This window comes from Falco punctatus, assembly GCF_963210335.1.
Source record: "Falco punctatus genome assembly, chromosome: 1".
NCBI classification, from domain to species: Eukaryota; Metazoa; Chordata; class Aves; order Falconiformes; family Falconidae; genus Falco; species Falco punctatus.
In genome coordinates, this window is record NC_137580.1 from 92,173,756 (window position 1) to 92,197,910 (window position 24,155).

General features: G+C 54.3%; 1 protein-coding gene across 2 annotated transcripts in view; it reads right to left on the minus strand.

Moving 5' to 3' along the window:
• NOS1 (nitric oxide synthase 1) overlaps nucleotides 1–24,126 on the minus strand; it is an 85,729-nt gene extending 61,603 nt beyond the window's left edge. Inside the window, exon 1 of one of the 2 annotated variants that reach the window (XM_080365645.1) lies at nucleotides 4,014–24,126. The gene's annotated coding sequence lies outside the window, so the exon portion shown is untranslated. The remainder of the gene's footprint in view (nucleotides 1–4,013) is intronic. The other variant, XM_080365644.1, reaches the window with a different exon arrangement.
• Between the last annotated feature and the right edge of the window lie 29 nt (nucleotides 24,127–24,155).

Sequence of the window (24,155 nt, forward strand, 5' to 3'; positions counted from 1 at the left end):
CTGAGCACAACCTTAGTGCTGCAGGGTGGTGTGTGCTAGTGATTATCAGAGAAACTGGACCGGTCCCCCTTGGATGGGGGTGCAGGCAGGCAGGGATGAGCATAGAGTGGCTGGAGGTCTGGCTCACGGAAGGCTGATGGGTGCAATGGCACTCATGTGGTGTTCAAAGGCACTCTGCACTACCAAAGCCAACCTGACAGGCAACATGAGCTTGGCCACCGGCACCCCACTGCTCTTCTGCCCTTCTTCCAGTGAGGCAAAACCACACTGGGGAAGCAAAGCCCCGACTGCCAGGGTGCTTGGATCCAGGTAAGCAGGGCTCCCCACGTTCTCCAGGGCACATCTTTGGCAATGCAGCACACCCACCCCCACCACCCTGCAGCTTCCCCCTTGGCAGGACCCCAGCCCTCCCCACAAGTCCCAAGGGAACCAGATGAGCTGTGCTCATCTGTGAGCTTCATCCTCCCCAGGGCATGGCAGCACTTCCTTCAACTGCAGAAAACTTAACGGGACAACGCTCACTTCTGTATCATCTAGAGCTTTGCTGAAGTCTGTACACCTGCGCAAGCCAGGAGCAAAGTGCTGGTACTAGAAGGGGGCTGCTGGCCTGCGCGTGGTCCTGTGCATCCCCCTGAGCCAGGAAGGAGCCCCAGGTAGCCTTTCTCTCCAGGCTGTAGCCATGAGTCAGCCCAGAGAGGAAGGCTTGGAGGTTCATAAACAATTAATGGGACAGATGTTCTGTAAATGGAGGAGGTGGAGCGAGACCCTCTGCAGCCCATCCGCACCCAGTGAGCCCGTTCCCACACAGCTCTTGGTGTGACAGCAAAGGTTTGTACCTTCCTTCCTCCAGCAAAGAGCACTGGTGGACAGGATTTCTCCACAGGGAGCATGTTGCTGTAATCCTGCCTCATCCTACTTGGCAGCCTAGAGCCCTGGAGAAGAGAACCCAGCTCTGGAGAAGCCCCCCGCCCCGCCCCCACCCCCCCCCACCCCCCCCGGCCCATGCCCAGCCTTGTCCATGGAAGTTGCTTCCCCCCTTCTCATACCTGGGAGCAAATGCAAGCGGTGCTACCGAGCAAGTTATCCCCCAAAACTGCTCGGGAGAGGGAATACCCTCCTCCCTGTCCCTTGCACAGCTGCTCCCCGGTTCCCTCTCTCCTCTGAAATCAGCTCAGCGCTGCTTGCTTCTGGCCATATGCTGCCAGTGGTTAGAGAAGCCAAATATAAACACAGCAGCTAATGCTCACCCAAGTTTCCTTTCCCTCCCCCTCCCCAAACGTGGGCTCTTTCCCCTCTCTGGCTGCCATCTACCCTCACCCACCTCTCTCTCAGGAGCCAGCGGCGGCGGTGGGCTCCGGTGGGGAGGTCAGGTGGGTGCCAAGGAGCTAGCGATGGGTTCCTCTCGAGGGGTGGGTGGCCAGTGGCCAGCCCTGCTGCCAGGGCTCGCAGCCCACCGGCAGGAGCGTGCCGCTCGGGATGCTTGGCTCTCCAAGATCCTTAGGAAACCGTGGCCTCGGCACAGATCACACACGCAATATCCCCGGCAGCCACAGCTCTGGAGTTACTCGGCTGCTATTTCTATGCAACTCAAAATGCGTTCGAGGGATTACTGCCCGGGGAATAAAGAAACGGCTAAATATATTTATACTAAAGCTTAAGGAGCCTATGCAACTGCACACACACACACACACCAGCTGATAGGGGGGTCTGGCACAGAGACTGCAGTGATTTGGGACAAATCCCAGGATTGTCTGTCTGTGCTCTAGTTTAGAGCAAGTGCCTATGCTGGTGCTTGCCTAGAGGTGGCAGTGAGCCTTCGCTCTTGTCCGCTCCCCGAGCAGAGCAGAACAGCACAGGAGGACCTGGGAAGTCCCCAGCTGAGCTGGAGCTCTGTACTCTGCTAGGCTGGCCGCAGGTGAAGTGTTTGCTGTGGGCATAAGCACAGGTACCCGTGCCCACATGGCACAGGGCAGAGCCCAGGGACCTGCAAGGAGTCGTCCTGCTGCCTCCTTCCCTGTCGTCCACCCATATACTGCACGCCCACGCTGCAGGCACAGAGGGACTCTTTGGCATCCTCCCCTCTGCAAGGTGCTGGGGGAAAAGGTTGGGGTTTGATCAAATCCAGACTGCCTTTGAAACCCGGGAGGACGTGGCCGAGGGAGCTCGCTCTCAGAAACATCCCCATGCCAGCTCCCAGCTCCACCAGCCCACAAGCTCTGGGACATCCTGGGGGGGGACACTCTTTGCTCCCCACTTTCAGGAGCTGTAACAAGTCCAGAGCTACCAGGCAGAGACGTGGCAATGTGAAGTCTTCCAACACAAGCACCAACGTCAGCTTTTCCCCGAAACCACCCTCCCTTCCAACACGACACCTGTAAATCCCACCAAAAGCCAAATATATCTCTTAAACCTCCTGCACTGGGGGTTAGAGATAGAAACATGCTGCTGGGAAGATCCTTGCAGAGTGCCTGTCACAGCCTCCAAGGGTATAAAGTGGGTTTTAAAGGGTGATCTCTCTCTCACACGTACCATGTGGGCACGCATGCACACACAAAATCTAATAAAAAGATATTAGTCAAAGAGTATTTGGCTTCTGGCATTCAACTAACTCAAGCTTCATACAGACACCAAAGAAATGAGATTATGGGAGCACACAAACAAGAAATTCCAGGGGGATGAATTAATGTTTCATCGCTATCACAGGGCAGAGAAGTACCTGTCTGTCTTCCCTCGCATTTCTTTTTCTTGTGCTTCAAAATGTGAACCCCCTACCTTTAAAAAAATCACAGCAGCCTGTTTCTTCCAGCCCAAACCCTACCGCCTTTCCATCAAAATTGCTTTCATTCTCATGTTAAGGACTCCTCGGAGGGCTAACAAACACACCAAAGTTCAAGGATTTCTTGTAAATCCAGGTCTAATTTAGACAGATTAAAAAAACCCTTGCTTTAAGACCTTGCTTCACAGGCTGAAAGGGGTTTGAGTAACTTCTGGGTTATTCAGATGCAAACACTGTTTTGAAACACAAGTGCCTGAGCCATCCACCAGCAGCTGTAAGTTTGGGAGCAGATGCTCGGCAGCAGCAGAGCTACACGACTCCACTGAAATCAGCAGAATCAAGATCATTAAAGCCAGCTAAAACCAGCCAATTCTCAGTATTTTGTACCGTCTGAGTCCCTGTTTCAAGCCCATTCCTTTCTACTGGGATCAGGCCCCCGAATAGTACCTTTTAACCTTTGGATCAATTATTGGGGTAATTACAAACTAGAAAAATCACTTTTGTGTCAATGTGAAACTGTATATTTAGAGTTATTTTTTTTTCTATGAAGTGACACATTTCAGAGGACTGTAGGTTAAAGACTCTTTTGAAAAGACCCAAATCCCTAATCTTAAAAGAAAAGTTATCACCGGAGGACCTTGGGGTGGGTGGTGACAAACACAGGAAAGGGCCCTGCGTCAGCCAGCGCCCTGGGTAAATAGGGACGGGGAGGAGAGCGGAGGGCTTGGAGCAGGCTGACAAGCCTGATAAGCCAAATCTGCAAAGCATTCATTGCAAAAAAGAACACAAAGCAAACCCAAAAGCAGAGAAACAGCTGCTGTTGAGTTCTTAATTTCTAAAAAAGAGCAAGAAGGAAAAAAAAAAATATGCCAAAAATACTCCATGACCCACCAGCAAAGCCCCTTATGTGCCTCCTGGCAGAATGGGGGGAGGGAGGCTCCAGCATCCCCAGTCCCCCCTCCAGACCCACTTCAGTGAAGCAGTGTATTTGAGGCACCCCATGAGAAGTGAGCTGCGCAGCCCCTCCATCACACCGACCCCAGCTTCTTCCAGCCTGGATGGAGCAGCAAAGCAACGCAGCCCCAGCTGCAAAGACCAAGGGGAAGGCGACATTGTGAAAGGCTGATCCCAGCCCTCAAATTACTCACAGCCCCAGGAATAAAGGGGGAGGGGGGAGGGGGGGGAAGCTGGGGGCGATGTGCAAGCATAGGGGGACACAAACATCTTGGTCACCCACCTCTGAATCGCACTGTTTGGCTGCAGCCGAACAGCACCCGAGGATCTCTCCCAGCCCAAACACACAAGTCAGTGGCTCCCCAAAAAAAGGGAGAAAACAACCCCACGAAGTTGAGAGACAGAGCTGTGGGGGTTCCCCCCCCTTTTCCTCCAGAAACAAAAGAAAGACGTCTCTTAGCCTTCCCACTGACTGGGGAGAAGTTTGCGGAAGCTATGCCAGGAATTTAGATTTGTTTCTGGAATGACTTTAATGGGATATTGAAACGCTGCTGTAATTTAAAGGTATTAAGCAGCTTCTTCTAGTTAAACCAAGATGAAGCAAACCCTTCCACAAAACACTCTGCTTCGAGCTGACAAACACCAGCACAGCCAAGAGAGCTCAGCAACCTGACGCGAAGCCCCAGCAGCAGGTTTAAACATGCCAGGCCCTGAGTTCCCAGCACTTTTTTTTTTCTAAATAAAAAGAAATATACAGCTTTTCGGCTACCTCCATGTGCAGCTTGGCTTCAGTGATTCACCTACCTCCAGGCTGCCAAAGTTTCCCCCACAGATGAATCCTGGCTGGCACGCAACCCCTCTGGTTGCAGGGTCCTGGAAGCAGAGCTGACCCCAGTAACGAGAGGCAACTGGGGCTGAGCAGCTCACCAGTGTCACCTGAGAGAGCTTCGTTAGCACCTGGGACCCCATCCCCGAGCAAGGCTGACGTCAGCTCTAGCAAGGTTGATGAAGACTTTGCCTGTGGTTGAAAACATCCCTGATGTTTCCTTGTGAGATCACCAGTGCTGTATGGATTTCAGCCCAAATCCCAGCTCAGAATCCTGCTCATTCCAGCCACCTGGGACCCAATTTTATGCAACTCACAAAAACATCCTATTTTTGAGGTCTCAACACTACCGTTAGATTTGGTCAAAATTAGCTGGATTTGTTAGGATGAGGCAGACAGATAAACCAGGTAGTGTTGCTGCCCACAAAGCCCAAACCAGCTGCTTTCGGGGGGGCTGAAATTTTTCCCTCACGCTGCAGCTGGAGTTACCCTCCCAGGCTGGGTTAAGTCCCAGGCAAGGAGAAGTTTCCTGATGGGCACACATAGACCTTCCTAGTCCCACTGCCCGGACCTGGGATCCTGCCCAGTTTGTAGAGGGAGGAGGTGGAATCTCGGGAAATCCTGGCTTTCCATGCCAGGGAAACACTGGAGGGGCCCCAATTGTTTTTATTTCCAGGCTCCTATTTTGTCTGCATCTTAACACACTTCAGCACTTACGAGACGACTCAGTTAAGTCCAGATTAAATTGTTTGCTACAACATGAACATCTGACGTAGGGTTTTGCCTACAGCCAGCCGTAGCTGTGTGCCTTTGGGCTTTGCCTAGCAAGCTTGTGGATAGCCTCACCTTTCTGGGATGCTTCATGCGGAGCTGGTTGGTAATCTCTCTGCCAGCTCAGGGTCACGGCTGTAGGACTTGCTGCTCCTCAGCTCTCCAGATCCAGCTGGTTGAGCTTCTGCTCCCAGCCCAGCTCTGGACCTGCAGGTGATGGGTGCCACCTTGCCCCCAAGGCAGGGGAAGTGGTGTCCCAGCAGGAGCGGCACTGCCGTCATCCTTGGGCTCCTTCAGTGGCCACTTTTGTACAGGGGATGGTCCCTTCGCCATCAGGTTGCTGGTAGAAGCCCTCTGGCAGTGGAAGTCAGGCTGTGGCTGCAGCTCCTCTAGACATCGCCAGTATCCCCAGACAAGGCTGTCACCACTGCATGTCAGATGTGTGGAATCCCCCTTTCACCCCACCACTAAATACTGGAGGAGAGCCCAGGCAGGAGGATGGAGACCTGCGGTACTCTGCCCCCACCTTGGCCAAGCACCACAGCTGGTGGAGCAGGACAGACCTAGCCCCATTGCACACATCTTCAGCCCACCAACATTTTCTGCCCGGCTGAAACCAACACTGAATGGTTGTGGGCCAGGAGGGAGGAGAGGTGCTCAGAAGATACCAGGAGAGCTGGCATCCAAAACATTCAGAGTTTTATTTTATTTTTAGCAATGTTATTTTCCCATCCTCATTTGAGGTTTTTTTTGCAGCAAAAGCAGCTGATGGCCTGGAAACAGGCTCTGAGTTAGGAGCGGGAGGCACCCATCCATGCAGCCCAAGGGAGAGCTTTGAGGCTGAAAACGTAGTAAACAGGAAAAACAGGCTAACAAATAAAGAAACCACCTTGGACCTGTGGAGCACTACCCCGTGAAATGCTGGAAAACAACCACCCCTCTCAGCAATCCCTATTTTATAAATGGGGAAACTGAGGCACAGAAGGGGCCAGGGTCAGCCAGCGTGTTTGCAGCACCCCTGGGGCCAAATTTTAAAGCAAAACAAACAAAAAAAGGAAAGATCAAAGCACATTTCTTTTTTCTCACTTGCCTGCTGGATGAGAGGCAGGGCTCACGGTTTTCACCATCAGGTTAAAGGAGCGACAGGGGTCCCTCGAGCAGAGGAAGGCTGGAAAATGCTCACCCCAAAGTACCAGCCATGGCCAGAGAAACCCAGCCCAGGACTTGGCAAACCAAAAGCTTCTGTTTGCCATTTAGACAGAAATAAATTAGAGTCAGACGCTCACAAAGAAAAGAAGAATAACCCAAGCAAGATCAAGCAAGAAAAGAGTTGTTGCAAAACACCAAGTCACAGCAGGCTGTGACTCCCTCCTTCTTGGGATACATCAAAAGCTTCCAGCCCTGAACCACTCCTCGGCAGAGAGACCACACCGGAGCAAGCAACGGTGCAAAGAGCCCTGCCCTTCCCCAGGGAGGCTGGCTTCTCATCCCGGTGTGAAATAAGGCCAGTTTGGGAAGTCTGGGAACACCTGCAAGCAAGCTGATGGAGGAGGAGGGGGGAGACGTGGCATCAGCAGAGGCTGCGATTGCACCGGGTGTGTTACCGGTGGCTGACCCAGCGACCCAGGTGGCACCAGCCCTGTACCCAGGCATGTCCCCTGCGTGACCCAAATGTCACTCCTGCCACCAGTGCCACAACGTTAGGGCTTGGCAGCTGGGACTCCTGCTTTGATGGGGAGCAAGGACGCCTGCCGGTGCTCCCCAGAGCCCCTCAACAGGAGCAAAAGGAGCCGTTTGAATCAGAAACACGTCTTAGGGATTTGTGGGGCACGCTTTTCCTAGGCAAGGTGTCTAATGCAACCACCCCTCCCAGGCTGAGTACGTGCCCTTGCTGCCCCAGAGTGCGCAGCTGTCCCCATCCACTGCTGGCAGAGCAGGAGGCCGATGGTCCAGCACGGATGGAACAGCACAGCGGATGGTCTCTGAGCTAATGCCAGCCTCCACCGTGGGTTTTCACCTAAACCCCCCACTGTTTACCAAAACTATAGGTGAAATTAATCTCTTCCCTGACTTCACCCCAGCCAAAGAACTGGAGCCACAGCGGCATGGGTGTCCCACTGCCAAATTGGGACAGGACCAGCACTGAGCTGCCCTGGCCCAAACCATCCCTCCCCTGCAGGCTTTGCCTGTGATCATAGCCCAGAGACCTCCTGGGGAAGAGCAGAAGGCTGCTGGCTTTTCCCTGTTGCAGCTAAAAGTCAGAATAAAACACTCTTTGGACGTTTCTCGGTGTAACTCAGCTTTCCTGCAAAGGAATCACTTTCTAGGGTATGTTTTCTCGTCACTAGCCCTGCAGCCTGTTTCCCCCTCCCTCTCCAGCATCCTGCTGGTTTGTAAAGAAGTCTCTCTCACCTTCTCTGAATTTCGGAGTGATATCACAACCTCAGATGTGTTTTTCTTGCTCTCAGGGTCCTATCAACCCCCTGCAGAGGAGGCCAGGGCATCCTATTGCCCTGATCTGCACTCATGGGGTGCAGAAGTGAGCTGCAATAACCAGGCACATCTGAGAGCTCTTCAGATCTTTCATACAATCAAGATAGACGGAGCCTGAGACAGGGTTCCCCCTCCCCTTTTTCTTTCTCTCTCTTTATTTTTTCGCCCCCCCAACCTTTTATTCCCAGTGGCCAAGAACATTTAGTCTGGCCGGGAAAAGGAAATCTCATTACAGAATTATGGTTCATTTAGTAAGTCCCACTGGAAGCCCTGCAATAACCACTGGCTTCCTAACAGGATTAGCCAGTGTCTGAACCTCCCGATCTTGCTGCAGTCATCTCCACTCCCTTCAACAGGCTCGAGGGCCCCAGAAAACCCCAAGCAGCCACAGAGACCCAAGACGCAGGTGGACACAAAGAAGGAAAGAATGAGGGGAGCCAAAGATTGAGGCTTCGTTGGTGTAAACATGGGCACTTCTAGTGGAGGTTTGAGCAGATATTATCCCAGGCTCCTCCAGCTACAAATCCCACTTTGCTTTGCTGTCTTGGCCTCTTTCAGCCTGATGGCTCATTCTCATTCAACTGTGCGTGTTGGCTCCCATGAGGGGACCGGGGATATTAGCTTCAAAAACACAAGTGAGAGGCTGGAGTAATGCAAGTTCAGCTACAGCGTTAAATATGACATACACTGTCTGCTGTACCTGAACCAGTACAGAGATGCTCATGTTGAGGGTCCTCCCAACATCAGTCTTGGGGTTTACATGAACAGGAAGGTTTTTGGTTGGCAGCCCATTGCCCAGTAACACGTTTTCTGGGATCATCTCTCTACTTTTAAGAGGGTAGGAGGACTTAGGAAAAAATAATTCAGCGGAGGATGAAGAGATCAAGAAAGAAGGCAAATTACATGGGGCCACCAGCACAACCAAGGCCAGGTTTTGCCTTCAGTGATGCTGAAATCTCTTTGCTTCTCCCATGCCTTTCCCCATCCAATACAAGGAAGAGGTAGTGAAGGAGCAATAAATGGGGTAGCAGTGCGTATGAAGCCCCCTGTGTGATTTCACGGGGGTGAAAATCTGCCTCTTGCCAAAATCCACTCCCAGTGTTTCATTACCGCACCAGTTTATACACAGCGAGAACACAAACACTGTCCTCAGCAACAGCTGGCAGAGGCATCAGGCTGAGGACAGTGAAGCCAGCTTTTCCAACGTGGCCTGGAGCTGGCAGTGTGCTTGGCACGGCAGCCTGGCTCCGAGCAGGGAGGCAGCAGCGGGAGCATTACAAAATACTTCTGCCTACAACGACTGATGAAGATAATGGGAAGCGTCTCAGTGGCATCCCTGAGGTGTTACCTCAGAAAGGAGGAGTGCAAAAGATGGGCAGAATTTGCCTGGTTTGCCTTCTCTTAGAGCAAGGAGAGGCAGCACAACTTCGCTTTAACCCAACACAAGAGTCGGGAAACTTGGTTAACCAGCTTTGCCAAGACCATGCTCTCAGCGCTGCCTTGCTCCACCACACATCTGCTACAGGGAGCTTTTGCCATGGCAGAGTCCACACCAACCACCACAGGGTGTAGCCCCGCAGATGTCCAGGTCCCCTGTGGTCCCCTGGGACCATAGCCCGCTACAGTCCTTCTCCAGTGAGAGGTGGGAGCCCTGGGAGGTGTTGGAGCCCACCACAGCTCCACCTCCAGACTTGCCTCTCCTCTCAGACAACACAAGGAGCCCAGAGTACTGGCTCCCAGCTGTGATGCTCCAAATGAGCTGTGGTGGCTGAGAAACATCATTAGTGCTGTAGGAAATAAAAGGCCACATAGGGCTGTTTTTTCAAGACAGAGCCCTGCTTCCTTGTCCCTGCAGCTCCCACACTGTTCCAGCTCCACCAGCAGATGTTTCCATCATTAGCAAGACTTTTGTCTGGAGGTGAAGGGATGTGGTGGCCTTCACAGCACTGCTAACGAGGCTGCATGAGCAGGGGTTAAGTGCTGGGGGTCAGCCTGGTGCTCAGGTAGCAGCAGCAAGCGGGGGGTTGTGCCCACAGGGTGAGAGGGATGTCCCTGCAAAGGCGGTGGGGACCTCATGGGTTCTGCATGACCAGCCTGGGGAACAAAGCATGGGGTGAAGACAGCTGTGGGAAGAGAGGAGGGAGGGATGATGCAGAGCTGAGAATAGGAAAAGTTTCGCTCATGCACAGTGTGTAATTCAGTTTGCAGCATCTCACTGAAGCCAAGAATTGAGTAAAAGGCCAAAAGGGATGAGACGTTTATGTGGCTAATGAGAACACGCAGGCTGTAATCATCCCTGCTGGTGAGAGCACCCCAGGAGGGTGTAAACCCCTGCTCCTGGCCTTCCACCAACCTCAGATCACTGGGAACACAAGTGGATCCTCCCTGGGGAGGGGGATGACGGATGACCTCTGTCTGGCAGTCTGTCTGTCCAGGGTACTGGCAGCAAGATGCAGCGGATGGGCAGGGGAAGGGACTGCCTGCGCCTGGCTGGAGCACCACGGCAAGGATGCTCTCACTCCCTCAGTGCAGAAACTGCCATTGTAGCAGTCACTTCGGGTTTTGGAAGGATTTTTCAGCCCCTTTTGGCTGTAGGCTGAGCCGGCACAGAGGTGTGAGTGCCCTGCCTTCCTCTGGCCTTTCTGCAGGGACCCTTGAACAGCGTCACCCTGCCCAGCATTGCTCCTTACCACCACTGCGCAGGACAGAAATGTTACTGGGTGAGCTGGGAATAAACAAGTCTGACCTGGCATAGCCACATACAATATTCAAGAGCATCAACTGCCACAGAGGGGGGGGATGTGGGGCTTGACCTGGGCTGGCAGCAAGTCTTGATACAACTACGCACCATACACCACCCAAAGCAGCCACGTAACCTCCCCCCATCCTCTTTTCATTTTCTCTCTCTTCTTGTTTGTTTGTTTGACCATCCAAGGATTCATCAGCCACAACAGGGTCTGGCAACCCAAAACTTCCCCTAGGGAAGAAGTTCTGGCATCCAGCGGCCAAGTCAGGAGACTCTGGAAAGTTGCTCTGAGCCTGTCTCATCTCACGACTTGACATATCACCGCTGTCCATTTCCCTTCCCAAGGAAATCTGATTTGTTCCAAAGTTTATAGTTTCACTGACTTAATCCCAGCATAGTTGTTCCTGTTTCCCTTTAATTTACTGCCACAGCTTGTATTAATTGATGTATTGCAGAGGGCTTGAGCCAAGTTAATTGTTTTAGAAAAAGAAAAAAAAAGAAGAAAGAAAGGGAGATGTGAGGTCCCTTAGTGGATTACGAAGGTATTTGAATGGGGAACAGCAGCCACCAGAAAACAGCAATAGCTCCAATGAGAAGTAACTTTCTGGAGAGGTGGAGGCTCTCCAGGCTGCTGTTCACAAGGTGCCATCACACTCCCTGCAAACAGAAATATCTTCCCTGGGATGACCTTGAGGACAAAGGCAAAGGTGGGGGTGAGGAAGGCTGTGATGGCCCCTCTACTCTGCCGGGGCTGCCTTCGCCCCTCTGGCTCTGCCGTTGTCTGGGGCTGCTTCTGCTGCTGAATGACAGTGGGGATCAGGGGAGTTCCCTGAGGACAGAAGAAAGGCAAACATCACCCATCATCCAGCAAGGATGATCTAGGGAACCATGGGCTGCCCAGCTTGGCTGAGAAGGTGATGAAGCAAATCCTCCTGGACAAGAAAGTAATGGGGAATGGCTAGCAGGGATTTATTGGGAGTAAATCATGGCCAATGGACCTGATCACCTGCCAGGGCGAGACAATTGGCTCTGTAGACCAGGGCAGGGCAGAGCAATGCAAGCTGCATAACTTCATTTTAGCAAGGCCTTTGAGGGAGTCTTCTGTAGCATCCTTGTGGCCAAACTGTGGATAAGCAGAAAGACTGGGGACAGTTTGCACTCTTGGCTCATTTTCAGATGATACCGGACAGGGGGGAACAGCTGACACACTGGAAGGCAGGGCTGCTCTCCAGAGGGACCACCATGGGCTGCAGAAACAGCCCAACAGGCACTCAGGGAACTCACGGGCAAACACCAAGTCCTCCTCCTGGAGCAGGATAACCCCAAGTAACGGGATAGTCTGCATCCAAATGGCTGGAAAGCAGCTTTGGAGAAAAGGATCTGGAGATCCTGGTGGACAAGAAGAACTATGGTTTAGCTTGGCCAAAGTCAACTGTTTCCCTGGGCTCTATTATTCCCCTCTATTTTGTACCTCGGATCTTGATGGTGTCCAGTTCTGGGATCTCAGGGCAAGGTAGACATAGACATACTGGAGGCAGTCCAGTGGAGACCACCAACCTGATCAAGGACTGGAGCAGGAGCACACAGTGCATGAGAGGAGGCTGCAGAAGTTGGGCTCCTTCTCCCCAAAGAAGAAGAGACCTAACAGCTGCCTGCAACTACCTCAGTGGAAGCTGGGGAGAAGGCAGCCAGAGGCAAGATGAGATGCAACAGCACAGATTGGAATATGTGAAATTCTGACTTGCTATTAGTGGGGAAAAAAATGTTCCCCATGAAGTCGGTCAAACACATGGGATTGTCATCCTTGGAGTTATTTGAAACTTGACTGGGTCATGGCCCTCAGCAACCCTCTCTGGCCCTGCTTGGAGTGAGGACGCCCAATGGTGCAGGCAGAGGAGGCAGGGCACAAGGCAGAGCACAGAGACTGCTTGTACCAGCCAGGTTTGGAGACCTCACACACAGTCTGGTGGTTGGCTTTGAGCAGAAGCCAACAGAGAACAAGACAGAGGAGGAAGAGGCTTCCCCTCCACCAGCTCCACCTGATGGGACCATGCATCGTTTCTAGTACCCAACCCGATGCAGTACTCTGCACAGACGTGAGCCAGGTCCGATCCCATGGGATCATGCCACAAGGGAGGAAGCAGGGCTCTCCTCTGCCCTCCCTCACCTCCCTGCCGGCTGTCCCTCCTCCTCCCCTGGGAGAGACGAGGCCAGAAGCAAAACCCCAGCACCAAGTTGAACCGAGACCTTTCCCAGGGAGCACCAAGGGCTACCTCCAGAGAAGCATTCTGGAGATGGGGATGCACAGAGGGACACGCTGGCAGACCCCAGGAGCAAAACGTGGCTCCCACAGATCCCCGACACCTTTTGAACCACAGCACCATCAAAGTATTAAAGTTTTCCAGGCAAGAAACTTGCTCCTTGTTGTTTTCCAGGCCGAACCCCCCCTTTTACATAAATCAGCCCAGGCTCTTTCAGCATGGCTCTCACGGAGAGGTTGATTTATTCGGGAGCAACACAGGGAGTTTCCAGATTAACACTAATTGCTCTCCCAAATTACTTAATAGTTTAAATTGCAGTCCTCTCTTTGGAAATCATCTCAGACAGTTCAATAAAAAACTATCATCGAAGAGACAACTGCGAATTGATAAAGTCTTTGAGACGAGGCTAATATCATTGCTGTCTGGCAAATTTATTCATCTGAAACAAAACGAGGAGGATAAACAGCCTCACTCGGTGAGGAAGACACCACCTGCTACAGAGTTGCTCAGTTTTCTCTTCCAGAGATGCTCTTATTACTTGGAGAGAGCCACAACACTGCTGAAACAAGGCAGCCGACAGCAACGCCTGTCAATGAATAGCACCAGCCTTTTCCTCGCAGAGAAAAAACAAAATTAAAAAAAAATATAATAGTAAGACGGCAAATGTTTGTGCTGGTTATGACAGGAGGCAGGGGCTGGTGCTCGCTGGCGGGGGGGCTGCTGGGGGCTGGTGTGGGTGCAGGAGCTGGCTGGCAGCCACCAAGCTCCTGCGGGGTTGAAATTGTCACCCAGGAGGGGAGGGGAAAACTTGTTTCATTTTGGCCGTTTCCCAATTTCCCAGTCCCTCCGGGGGCAGGAGATGCAAGATGGCAGGGGAGGGCGAGGGAGGGCAGAGGGGAGGCCGGGGCAGGGGGGTGCAGGAGGGAGGGGCAGATGTGCGTGCAGGGGGCTCAGCATCTTTCTGCTGTGGGGGAAGGGGGGGATGGCTGGAGACACCAGCTGGGACACAACCCCAACAAGGAGATTTAGAACAGCCTAAAGGAAGCACCGGAGTGTTTTGGGGGGATGCTGACCAGGACAGACACCACCAGCACACTGGGAGCATCACCTCCACCATGCAATATTTTGGGGCTGGCTGGGAGCATCTCCTCTGCCGTGCAATATTTAGGGTCGTGGTGCAGCCCAGGAAGATGCGCACTCAGCATCAGGGAGGACCTCAGCACCAGCACAGCCGTGGCCAGACCCACCATCCCAGGGTTACCCCACTTGCTGGCAGCCCCCCAGGACCCCACACAGCCTGTTCCCACCTAGACAAGCCCCTATTCCTCCCCATGGCACACCTGCCCTCCCTGGGGCCAAGTGAGTTGCCTGTTTCCTCTGGTTTTGAAACCATTTCTGGAAGGTTTGGTGGGATGTTGGTAGGGAAACGGGGTCTTTGCTGACACCGGCTGATAGGCAGCGGCTCAGACCCATCTGCCTGCAACACAACCCCTTTCCACGCCAGGTCCCCTCCAGTCTCCAGCACAAGGCACCACACCATGAACTGCAGCAAGAAGCTCCTCAGCGCTTTGGAGAGGGGGCTTAGATGCAATGTGCTCCAAGAAAAGGTCAAAAAACCCTGGTTCTTTCCCTAGAGAGTGGTGCGGGAGTGAGGGGGTTACCAGGAGCTGCTGCCCAGCACAGTGCCAGGAGCCACGGGGATCTGAGAGAAAGCCCGGCCGATGGCTGCCATCTGGTCCTGGCACCTCATGCCGCTGCCAGAGCCTGAAAACACCCGAGGGCACAGAGAAAACAAACCACAGCCAGCCCTCCTCCCTGCTGCTGCCGGCAGCTCTGCAAGCCTGCACCGGTGGGCTTGGTGCAGGCAGGGGGGCACGGCTGGGCATTGAGAACCAGCAGCATGGTCTGCTCTGGCCAAGCTGCTGAAGCCCTTTGGGGTGTTTAAAGGGCTGCGAAATGCTGCCCGCACCAGTGGCTTCACAGCCAGGGACATGTCCCCCTGTCCCTTGTGGGATGCCTGGGGGCGGCAAGGCTGGGGGAGGCAGCAGGAGGGATGGGGAGTGGCTTGGGGGATGCTGTAGGGTCCCCATACGAGGCCTGCCCAGCCTGCCCACTTTTGCCACCCAAGGATGCACCAACAGCATCGGTTCTCTGCACCACAGCGTCAGAAACACGACGCAAGAGATAACCTGGGGCACAGGCTCACCCTCCCGAGGGCACGCAGGGGCTCCCGGGGCTGCAGCCAAGGGAGGGATGCAGCGGCAGAGCCTGCACTAAAGGGCACTTGCACAGCGACCTGCAGGGCCATGGCTTTGATGCCCCCCCAGCCACGGGGAACAGCAGTGTGGAGATCCATCCCCATCGCTCCAGGAGGGCGTCCAAGGGAGCCAGCTTGGCAAAGCAGCCAGTTCAAGCAAGAAACAGGCAAACGGTGAGTGCCGGCACGCAGCCTCCGCTGCTGGGGCCGGGTGGCTTCCAAGCCGCAGGGGAGAGCGGCCGAGTTTCCTGACCCACATCCCAACCCCCCCTTGGGGTTCAGAGAAAGAAAAACCCTGTAAAATAATTTTTTTTTTAAAAAAGTCTCATTCATCATTCAGCCTCTGTTTGTTTTCTGCACTCCGCTAAGCTCAAACAAGCAAAACAGATTAGCTGGGCTCATTTGTTTCCTACTTAATTACACCTCTTCGGTGCTGATGTAATATTTCAAGATTTGGGTTGCTAAGGCTGAAAATCCACCTGCCCCCCTCCCACACCCACCTTGGCTTTTCATGCCCATAATGAAAAAGCCCAGATGGTTTTTTTTGCAAAAAACCCTCTAATTATTGAGGAATTCAGCACTCTGAATTCAGAAGCTGCCAGCGAGCGCTCAGGTTGTCAGAAGCAGATGGACGGCGGCTCCAGCTTTTGATCACAGCCTCCGAACCCCTCCCCAAAAAAACAGAGAGAAGGGGGGGCTAAGGACCTCGCATCTGCAGCCGCACGCGGCCCCGGATAACTTTAGTCGTTCCCCCCCTCCCCGCCACCCAGGATTGCTTTGGCATCAATAGGACTTCCCAGGAAGCCGGAGCAGCTGCGTGCCGACGCAGTTTGCAGGATGAGGTCCTTGCTGGAAGAAGGAGCGCACGCCTCCCCGCAGAAGCTGCTGTGCAGGCTATAGGTGCCTCCCCTCCCCTTCGGCTGCTTTTCTTCCTCCCTTCCCCAAGCCCCACGGCAGCCCCTCTACACCCCACAGCGCTTTGCCCATGCCAACACGTGCTGAAAATTTGCTGCAGTTAATCAAAGCAGAGCACACCTCCCCAGCCTGTGGCACTTAGGAGAAGCTAAAGGTCCCCAAAGAGCAGCAAGGTGTACGTGGGAAGGATTTTTAAGGCTTCCAGAGCATAAACTGATCCTGCAGACCCCAGCCCATCGACCTCCTGAGCCGGGAGGGAGCTGCCGACCTGCTCCAACCAAAGAGCCAAAGGGGCACTGACGGCAGCGCCAGCCCCAGACCACCCTGCAAAGGCCAAATGGGTGCCTAAGGGTGGAACAAGTGAAGCACCAGAGGGTCGGAGACGAGAAGTGACCCCGCTGTGATTCCCAGGCTAAGGGACTGGTAGGGGAGGTGCGGGAGAGCAGAGCCCCACGATCCCATCCCAAACAAACCATGCCGCTCCCACTCCTGGAAACCTCCCAGTTCAGTGGGAGCCAAAGACTTTTTCACCCCTCCCCGGCCACGCAGAGCCACCCCAAGCCCCCTCACCACCATCCCCACAGCCAGACCCCCAAGTACCCCTGCTGCCCCCAGCCTTACTTGTGTCCGGAGAGAGCCGGGCATCGGGCATCACACCCCACTCGCCCCCGCTGCTGATGCCGCCTGGCCGAGGCCCCGCTCCCCCCGCCCCTGCCTGCCGGATTTCAGCCCCAAAAGAAAGAGCAAACAAAAGGCACACACCGACTCCATCGCTCCGGAGCCGTCCGAGAGGCAGGGGGCTGGCTGGAGCAGGGGAAGAGAGGTGCTGGGCGGTGGGAAGAAAGGGCTTTGCTTGCGGTGGAGCAGGCGGAGGGGATGGTGGAGCTGCGGGAGGGCTGCGTGCGCGGTGCCGAGCCGGCTGCGCGGCCACAGCCAGCTTTCCCACGGTGGCATTCGCCCTCGCTGGGGCCCAGCGGTGTCCTCATCCCCTCCAATGCCCAGCACCGTGCAGCTCTCCCAGGACCCGCTCTGCCCATCACCCCAACCAGGGCATCTCTTTGGGCTCCCCAGGGTTGGGACCAGAGGAAATGGCTTGTGGTTTTGGATGGCCAGAACACCCACAGGGCACCTGGCACCAGCGCAGCCGCGGTGTCCCCTGCAGCGCCTGGTGGCTGACGGAGCGGTTTGGTTACTCAATAACTTTTAACCTCCCCAGCTGGAGGCTGCTCTGTGCCTGCCTAGTCACACATGCAGGTTTCAGCTAATTTTAGTGGGTTGGGGTCTGTCTCTCCCTTGGACCAATGGGTGGCGTTGGGAAGGAGGGCAAGGATGAGAGGAAAGCTTCAGATTTCTGTTCAAAACACCCAGCTAATGGGGGAAAAAAAAAAATCGAAGGGAAAAGCCCAGCAGACCCTCACTGCTGCAGAAACAGGCTGTAGCGGGTTGTCCCCAGCTTCCCAGATCAGGGCCTTCCCCTCTGCAAAATCCTTTTTCCAAAGCAGAACAAGGCGCAGATCCAGGGAAAAAGCTGTTTCCACACTACAGCCAGGACAAGCAAGGCTCTTTCTGCCTTAACCCAAAGGAATTGTATATGTCTATAAGGAAGGAATTATATTTTTTAACCCACCCCCAGAAGAGCAGGCAAGAAGTTCTCGTCCTTGACACGGCAGTGGGGGTTTGTTTGAACTTCACCTCCCTGGCTCGATCAGGAGATAATGGGTCTTGCCGGGCATCTTGAAGGGTTTTGCATTGATTTTTCTCAGCTGCAAAGTGAGAGAGAGCAGAAAGGCGCATGCAGGCTCTTCACCACAACTTCAACACCTGTATGCTGCAAAGTCAGGTGTGCCCAGAGAATTAGGATACATCCAAGGGCTGCTGCATTAATTAAACTAGTGCTTCAAGATTAAATCATCACCAGGGTCCTTGTTGTCTCCTGTCCCCTCCAATCGCCCCATCTAGCATCTGCCCAGCAACAGGAGAGCTGCACTTCCATTTGGTGTTGAGTTCGGCTCCTGCAAAGCCCCTGAGCTTGCCCAGCTCAGCTGGTGCAGAGCCTATTTGGCTCTTTAAGAGATTTTAACCCTAAGCGAGAGCCCTCCAGCCCTGAGCAGGGAGGGATGTGCTTGACCCACATATTGCAGGGATGTGGCGCTCTCACCCAGAAGCCTCAGCTCAACCCCAAGGAACACAAACCTTGTAAAATAAAAATAGTTTTCAAAAGTCACATCCTGCCTTGATTGCTGTCAACACCTACAGATCAGGTCCCTGCTATAATTCACACAAGTTCTTCCCATCCCAAGGCGACTCAGATGCTGCTTGTGAGAGCAGGAACGTTGCCCTGCGTGCCCTCCAGTTGCTCACTGTTTGCTTGCAAAACTCCACTTTTATCCGGCTGTGAGCAATTTAACCTGGCATTTTCCTCTTCTGAAGCCAGAGTCAGTCCGCACTGATCTGCACTGGGGCCATTTTACCAAGTCTCCATTAAAAAGACTTTTGAGCAGCCACTTCACAGCAGAGGCATCAAGGCAATTCATTGTTTCTGCCTATAAACCCCTGGTTGTGGCTTCCAGTGCTGGATTCCCAGGATCCATCACCGCACATTGACCAGCTTCATGGAAACAGGGAAGAGGCAGCTGAGAAAGGTGCCGTGCCTTGATGCGCAGGGCATTTTTGTAATCGACAACAGGCATTTAGGGAAGGCTCTTAGACATCTCCAGCAGTGCAGGAGGAAACCTGGGAGGGATGCTGTGGAGCTGCAGCTCCCACTGGGGCAATTGCTATTTTAACAGCTTCCCAAGCATTTGAAGGCAAGCTCTTTGCCTTCCCCACCTTATTTCCACAGGCAACAGTGTTTTGAGCCTCTGTAACAGTTTTCATCTGCCCCATTAGGAGCTGAGCATGATCTTTACCCCTCCTCAAGCACGGCAGGCACTCCCTCCCAGCACATGTGGTGCAGCCCCAAGCCCCTGCGCCAGCCCTGACACACAAGGACCCAGCCCAGGGTCTCTGCCCACCAGCCCATGTCTCACTCACCACCAGGTCAAGTCCAGCAGTGGCCACAGTGTTGTTCTCCTGGGAAAAACAGTCCACAGGTGCCTCCCAGGAGCCTATGGCCAAGCTACTTGCCTGCACCGACCAGGTGTGGGCAAGCAGCACCTAGGGGCTCACCTCCTGCCAGGTGCATTGTATTTAAGGTGTGGGAGAAAGTGCTGATAATGGGGCAATCCATTTTCCTCCCAGCACCTGAGGTAGCGTTTCTCTGAGCCAAGCCCAGAGGCAGGACCTGGGAGAAAACACTGAGGGTGTTTGCTCAGCCACAGAGCGTGGGATGCTTGCTGCCTAAATGTTCCCCTTCCCAGCATGGGGGCTGCCCAGAGCCTCTCTGCATCCCTGTGGTTGCTCCACCAGCATGGATGCACTGCTATAAATGCCAAACAAATTCAGAAGTGGCTAAGTGTTGGTGTTTGGGGGGTCTGAGTAGGGAGCAGGGGCCGATCACCATGTGGCAGAATGCTACATGTTAATCCAAGCAGCACCCACCCACACACACAAGGGGTAAGCAATGAGCTGTATCCCCCCAGGGTGCTGGGAGATGGGTTGTGTGGAGCCAGCAGCTGAAAATAAGAGTGTATAAGTTGGATCCTAAAAAAGAAAGCAGTGCGGCTGGGCTGCGGAAGGACCAGTCGTGTTGAGGCTGATTATCATGCACACACAGCCACAAGCGTTGTCACCCATCGGATCTGTAGGCCTGAAAATAGCCACCAGCAAGTGAAACCCAAGCCAGGACTCAGCTGCCACAGTGGCATCGCACTAGTCGCAGTGCCCATTGCCTCCTGCATTCCCCCAGGCACAGGGCAGCCATCAAGGCCTCAAGAGCCCACTGGTGCAACACCAGCCTGAGGATGCCAGCAGACAGAGGGACAGCTGGTCCCCAGGCTTGTGGCATCCCCAAGCACCTGTGGCCACAGCAGCCAGCAAATTAAATGCTGCCAAAGCCTCTTCAAGATAAATAGGTGTTTACAGAGCATGATTTTCCAGGAGACCATCACAAACCCTCATTGTGAGCTTCTAGAGCTGCTGCACAACTGGGTGTAATCATGGTAGCACTGGTGCAGGCTGAGTCGTGTCCCTTTACCCCACAGAAGGGCTGTGATGCCCCAGTGGATTGCAACCGGGGTGTGTTTCCCCTGCAGGTGGAGGAGAGAGCCCAGGAGGGAAGCCCAGCCATCCTCAGTCCTGGCTGCATGGAGGGAAACGTGGGCAGAAGCACTTGCTTTCACACTCACAGAAGAAATGGTTGCTGGTCCCTCCCCAGCACCCCAGTATTCCCAGAAAGCAAATCCACATGGGCAGCATGTGCTGACAGGTCCGGCTGAGCTTGGGATGGTGCCCTCGCCCTGCCCATCACCATGGGACCGGGGGCAGCACCCGGCTGAGCGCTCTCCGCGGGGGCTGCTGGCTGAGGAGGAAGGGAGAGGCTGAAGGCTCACCCACGGTGCCTGGTACCAGCCACATTGCTGGGCTGTTTCCCACCACTAGCTAGAAATAGGGACACGGAGCCAGCGGGTACCATGGCTGACCCTGGGGGCACAGGGTCTTCTTCATGCGCTGTGGAGACCCATGGCGATGCCTGGCACCCCAATGCACCCAAAAAAATGTCAGCCCGCACACTGGTGGGACAACTGCTTGCCTGGCCACGGCTCTCACCGTGACGGCTGCCCAAAATGCGCCCGGGAGAGCGCAGCCCTTCACTAACCCCGAGCTGTGGGTTGATTTTCCAAGGGGACCTTCAGCACCACAGTCCCATCTCCACACCTCACAACACACCCAACAGAAAGGGGGTGCCCTGACCCCCCTCCCCAGCCCAGGGTTTGGTACACAGGCACAGAAAGCCACCCTGTCCCAACAAAACAAGGAATAAATAAATAGCTGCAAGACACGGGAAAGCCTGCAGCCAGTTTTTCTACCTGGTGCTGCCGAGGGCACAGCTCAGCTCTTTAACCCTTGGAGGAGGTTGCAGGTGCGAAGTTTAAGGCAAAAAGCTGGGAACTGGGAATCACTCCTCTTTCCCAGGGCTGCCGGGAGGAAAGGGTCCTGTGCTGGGAGCCAAGCAGGAACTCACGTAATGTCCCCAGCACAGGGCAAGGCAGCCGGGCGTCAGGTTTCTGTCCAAGAGGACAACATAAAAATAGAGGTGAGGAAAGAGAATCTGCTGAGTAATGGGACAGCAGGACCACAGGGACCTTGGCCAAGGCAGCCCCTTCCCTGGCAGGTAGGCAGAGGAAGATGGAGATGACCCACCCCCCCAAGAAAAGCACAAGGAAGAAACTGAGCAACTCCCTTATAATACCCTGGCTAGCATTAATCCCACTGATCAGCTGGGTCTTTCTGCAAAGCAGGATCAGCTCTGCTCTGGCTCAGAGCAACAATCCTGTTAAAGGGTGGGTGGCCATAACAGAAGTGGCTAATTAGTCATTGCATCACCAGCCACCTGCCCAGGGCTCCCCACAGCCCCCACGATGCTCTCCAGGATACCCAAGGTGGAGCAGGCCTGGGCTGTCCCCATGCCTCCTGCTCCCGGGACAGCTATTCAAGCACTGATGGAGGCCTGGAGCTGTGCTTTACTCCCCATGCATCACCCAGACAGGATTCCCCCAGTCCCTGTTGGGGTGGCTGTGGGGGGCTCAGCCCAACCTTGGTCCCCCTGGAAGGGACCAGCCCTGTGCTTCAGCTGCAAGGGCTCATTGAGGCTCCTGAGAAAGCCCAGACAAGCCAGGGGAGGAACCATAAATTACAGTGGCTGAACAATACCCCATTGTCAGGCACTGCCACCACCCCAGCCCGTGCTGGGGCTGTGCCCGTCCTGGGGAGGACCAGCACCAGCAGGATGCTCCGGGTCTGGGTCAGCAATGCCAGACCCTTGCTAGCCCCGTTCTGGCTCTGGCTGCAGCGTGAATGTTGCATTAATCCACAGGATTAATTAAATTACATTTATTTCCTGCTCAGCAACCCCTGTGCAACCCTGGCCCCCGCCAAGACCCCCTGGTGCTGGGTTGGGACGGCTGGCAGCGCTGGCTGGGAGCCATCGCTGGTTCTCACCCTCCAGGCTGAGGGCTCGGCTCCCTGCCACCCTTTTTTTCCTCCCATTTCAGCTGATGCAGAATGGAAAGGGGAACCCAGACCTGTTGGCAGCAGACACGGTACCTGCAGCTGTCTCTGCGGTGACAGCACAGTCCCCGCGGTGAGCAGAGGCTTGTGGCTGGCGTCTAGGTCTAACAGCCGGGTGCACCACCTTGGTGCCCATGTATCTGATTTTTTAAGTTCAGGTCAATAAAAGGCTTCAGAGTACATTTAGTTTGGGGGACAGTCAAGGAAGGCAAGTGTGTATAATAAGCCCCTGTGTGTCTGGAGGGGGAGTGGGTCACCCAAGTAGGACCTGGATGCATGGGGCCATCTCTGAAGCCACCCCCCAGTAAAAATGCAGGTGCCCTCTGCTCTTCTCCATCAACATAGCTGACCTCAAAAGCGTTACTACCCAAAGCAAACAGCCCCATTTGATGATGGTACCTGCTCACACCAGGCCAGGCTGGCTGCACCCATGTTCTGCCAATGCCACTGGCACCCAGCACCCAAATGGGAGCGATGCCCACCCCAAGCCCTGACCTGTGGTCCCACAGCATTGCCATGGGTTCACCCCAGAGCAGTGGCAGGAAGGCTAGAGCCAGCATCCTGAGGGTTTAGCTCCTCTTTCACTCTCTGCATTTTTCCTCACCTGTGAAATATTAATGGCTCGTGATTCATCAACAGCAAGAAGGCGATTACAGACACATGTGCGTATTCATGTGGCTCTCCGATACACACACACGCGCGTGTATATATGCAGATATGTTTTCAGAGGCACCTCTAATCCACCACTGCCATTGTTAAGGCTGTTTTGGGGATATATTGCACATTTATCCCCGTCCTGGTGCTGGCATCTCATTAGCTACAAGCTAGGAGCGAGCTCAGCATCCCTGCGCTGGGCTCAGCAGGGGCTCAGCACTGCTGCCGGCATTTCAATTAGCAGCTCCATCACTGGAGCACTGGAGCCACCAGGGCCCTGGCTGCCCAGTTACACACCAGTGCCAACCAGTTATATTCCAGACTGATGGGAGCTCTCCAGATTTACACCAGGGGAACCATCAGCAGGATTTAACCCCCTGTTTATACCATATATGCAAGAGATGGTGACACCTCGATGCAGCCAGTACCCCATTTAACCTGCAAGGGAGCCAGGGGGGTGAAATAGTCCCTGGCAGGGAGAGGGCATTAAGTAGTGGCTCTTTATACCCAAATCCCCTGTTTCTCTCTTGTCTGGGAGATCCATGTCCCATCACAGCAGCCCCCTTCCATCCTTCCTAGGAAAATCCCCCTGGCTGACCCTCCCACAGCTCCCCTCCCTGGATGTGTCTGGTCTAATTGGTTACTGGCTCCTGCAGGCTTTGAAAGATGAAAAGCCCTCAACAGGAGAAGTGTTGAGTATTCATGGTTTATTAATGGTGAGCCATCATTATTTTACCTTTCAAGCACTCAGGCGATAGTGAGGAGGGAAGGAGAGGGGGAAAGCGACATGAACCCTCTGTGATTTTCTTCTCCATCTCCTACCATCGGGTACCGCCTGCATCAGCCCCACAAGCAAGCACTGCTGCTGCTTTCTGACGGGCTGTTTTGCAGATTTATGGTAGCCCCCCAGTAAAACAGCATGGGAGAAGCAAACAAATAAAGCAGCAGATGCGAAGAGCCTCCAGCGCTTCATCACCAGGCTCAGCTGTCCCTGTGGGGGTCCAGCTGGGGAGGAGCACTGCCCTGGCATGCACCCCACCCCAGCCCCAGCCCCTCTGCAAGCAGAGCCACACGGAGATTTATCTGCTGCCTGCCCCATAATTTGCCCAACTCCCACGTTTTCGGCTGCTGCGGCTCCCTGTGGCTCCCATCCAAACGTTCGCTGTGAATTATTGTCCCCAAAGGGCTGGGCTGCGAGCCGACACGGTGGGAGAGAGAAAAAGGGGGGTTCGGCAGTGCTGTGTTTCCCCCTGAGCATTGCTGGACCAGAGCTTGGCACCGAGATGCTCCCAGGGGTCTGATGGAGGACAGTGGTCCAGATCCAGCCACGGAAA